This window comes from Protopterus annectens, chromosome 13.part0, assembly GCF_019279795.1.
Source record: "Protopterus annectens isolate FY-2018-M chromosome 13.part0, PAN1.0, whole genome shotgun sequence".
Classification (NCBI taxonomy): Eukaryota; Metazoa; Chordata; order Ceratodontiformes; family Protopteridae; genus Protopterus; species Protopterus annectens.
In genome coordinates, this window is record NC_056747.1 from 379,401,392 (window position 1) to 379,404,945 (window position 3,554).

The following is a 3,554-nucleotide window of genomic DNA, read 5'->3' on the forward strand; positions in this document are numbered from 1 at the left end:
CTAAGCTATATTTGGTCTTCCTAGAATGGATAGGCTGACATTGGCCATTAAATTCTTACCCTCCCTTGCTCCCTTTTGTCTTGTCCTATGCTCAGGTTACTATCAGATCTGGTGTTATTTGGGTTAGAATGAGGGCTTCATTCCACTCTCCCACCAAACTTTTTAAACTCTAGTACCTGTGTTTCAATATGGCCTAATTTAGAGACTTCATTAATTGTGCATTATTATTTGACTTTTTATTATACTTTAGAACATTGGACTATTTTATACATTAAATCACCTTTGTGATACTCAAAGACAATCTCAGGCACTTAGAAACAATGAAACCTAGTTTATCATATCAAATTAAAATCACATACCCCCCATATGTGCCTTAGTTGTTATAATGTGCCTTAGTTGTTATTTTAGCTTTTTATCTAACAATATTCCCACCATTTTTCCGGACTTCATGCAAGAAGGTCTGAAAAACAGATGCTTTTCTTTTCTTTTCCTTGTACAGGAATGTTTCTGTGTGCTTTTCTACCCTTTACACTGATGTCCATGGTACGTCTGAAGATTCAGAAGAAATCCCCCAAGATCATTGTTTTTTCTGCCTCTGTCCCAGGCAACAATGGTTCTGCCTTCTTTTGGTAATAGTAAGGGGCAATTATCACGAGCTCCTTCACAGAATGAATCTACTCACACAAAATCAGGTACACCCTGACCACACTCAGCTTCATTTGACTGCCTGGATGATAGGGTCTTAATACCCTTTAGGCACCTGTTTACATCTAGTACTAATGGAGGCAAGAAAGCATGTTACTAGAAAATCATATATTAGCAAAGGGAAAAGGTTTTCTAGTTGGTGTCAACAGCATGACTGTCACTCATCCAGAGCTAGCTGTTCTCTGGTTTTACAGCATTTGTGTGAGTTACTATCCTATGGCCTTTCTTACACCTCCATCAGGGTTCATTTGTTGGACATCTCAGCATGTCTCCCCATACCCATGGATCTTCCTGTATCAATTCTTTCTCAAGTCAAAATGTTTTAAAAATAGATTTTGCATAAGAGACTTCCAAGAAAAACAGTGGCCCCTCCCTGAGATCATAATTCTGTGCTAGAGAGGCTAACACTTGATCCATTTGAACCAGCTCACCCTGCTGACTTGAGGTTCTTAATATAGAAAACAGTTTTACTGCTTGCTGTGACCTCTGCAAGAAGGGTATCTGAGTTGCAAGCCCTTATGGTGAGTTAGTCCTGTCTCATTTTCCACAGATACAAGGTTCCTTTGACTCCTAATCCCCCTTTTATGCCTAAAGTGGTATTCAAGTTTACTTTAAGCCAAACTATCCATCTCCCCATTTTCTTTCCTGTACCTAAAATGAGGGAAAAAAGATACTATATACCTTGGATGTCCACAGACAACTCAAGTACTATCTTGACAGAACTAAATATTTCTGATCTTTTGATCTATTATTCATTTCTTGTAAGGTAAGAAGGAGGGGCAGCCTGTGTTAAAACAGATTATTTCCAAATGGTTGTCTATTAATATTGTAATATTCACCAGACTATTACAAGGAGGGTCAAGGCCCACTCTACTGGGGCCTTGGCTTCATCTATGGCTTTTTGCGAAGGGTTAGATTAGAGAAATGTTCTAGAAGCAGTATCTTAGTCCTATGTACATTATTTTTCAAATTATTATAAGCTTGATTCCTTCTTTAGGTCTAGATCAGGCTTTCTTAGGACCATTCTCCATGCACTATTGGACCCTTCTCCTTCCACCTCCCAAATGTAGTATGCTAGGTCTAATCTACTGATATTGCTAATGCTTCTGCAGCAGTGATCAATATGATTAACATAGTAGTTATGCAAATAAACTTACCTAACAACAGATGTTTGAATGATTACCGCTGCTGTAGCTACACCCACCATCCACCACCCTAGTTTTTTTGCCTGTTATTTGTGCCAGGGTATGGATATTTGCTTTTTGTTTTTGCTAGCATTGCCCTTTCAGTGCTCAGCCTCCCCCTGTCTGTTGGCATGAAAGATGTGAAGGGCTTCACACTCAAACCTGTCTTTTTAGTCAGCTCAGTTTGAGTTGACTGACAGTTTGGGCATGTAGAAGGTGCCCTGAAGATTTAAAAGCTGTACAACTCTTTTATCCTGGGCAGGATATTACCTATATAACAAAGGCTACTGCAACAGTGATCATTGAAGCATCTACCATTACTCTACATTTATTTACACAACTGTACTTTCTCAGGGCAGCTCTTACCTCTTAAAAGTAGCTGTAAATGCTGAATAGAATAAACTAGCTAAATGGCTTATTTTTAAGGCTTCCAATTTTTTAGTCAACATGCTGACAGACCTTCTCCCACATTCTTTCTGAGTTGTCAAAATTATCTTTGTACAATGGCAAAGATAATCAGGGACTCAGAAATAATTGGTATGGCAATGAAGAAAAGTTAGTTTTATTTGCAGATGTTATTATTTTGTACTTGATAAAACCAGAAAAGTACACTTCAGTGTTGTGGAACATTTTGAGACAGTTTCATGTCTTTGGAGGATATGAAATTAATGGAGATAAAACAAAGGCTGTAGTGGTAAATTATGTACCTGCACATGAGTTGGTTCAGCAATATCCATATCTATCAGGACACAGTAAAATAAAATATTTAGGTGTATGGATTAAAAAGGATTCTGTTATGGCAGCTAAGAATGTGGGAAGAAACAAAACAATAGTCAATACAAAAAACTGAAAAAGTGGTAGCTTATGTTTATGGATATGGAGAGTAAGATTCAAACAGTTAAAATGTTTTAGCCCCTTTATTTTTATACAGGTAAAGCATACTTTTATCAACCACAGGAGAAGTTGTGGATAGTAACTAACAAAAAGTTGAAGGAATTTATTTGGGAGGGGAAGATGTCAAGAGTTAAGTGGGATGTGTTGAGATGATCCTTCATTTAGAAGTTTATACATCAAAGTGGAAGGGCATGATGATGAACTAGTGAGGCAATCAATAAATAAGGAAAGAGAGGGATTTTGGATGTAGACCTTTAAGGAAAATAACAACAGTCATACAGAATATTATATTCATAAAGATGCAGAAAGTAATCTAAGAATTAAGTCAACACTGGAATGGAGGAAGGTGATTTTGCCAATAGGAATGACTGCATGTACAAGTACAGAAATAGCAAGAGGGGGCTGGAATGCATAGGGAAAACTAGCAAAGGAACCAAGTTATTGGGAGCAAATAACTAGAGAAGGAAATGTAATAGAGTGGGATGAGACTATGCAAATGTTTGGACTGCAGGTTAGAGACTGCCTTCCCTCCCAGGGACTGATATTACAGTATAATCATAGAAAAGGGATAGGAGATTCGGAAGTGAAAGACCAGCTCTGGTAGAGTTTTTAGTCAAGTCTATAACAGAAGCTGCATATAAAATATTGCAAGATAACTAGATAACTATAAAGAATAGAGGAGGTTGGAAAAGACAGGAAAGAGAGGCTGGACAAGTAATTTACAAAGGAACAATGGATGGACATACATATGGCTCACAAGTGTGCAACAAA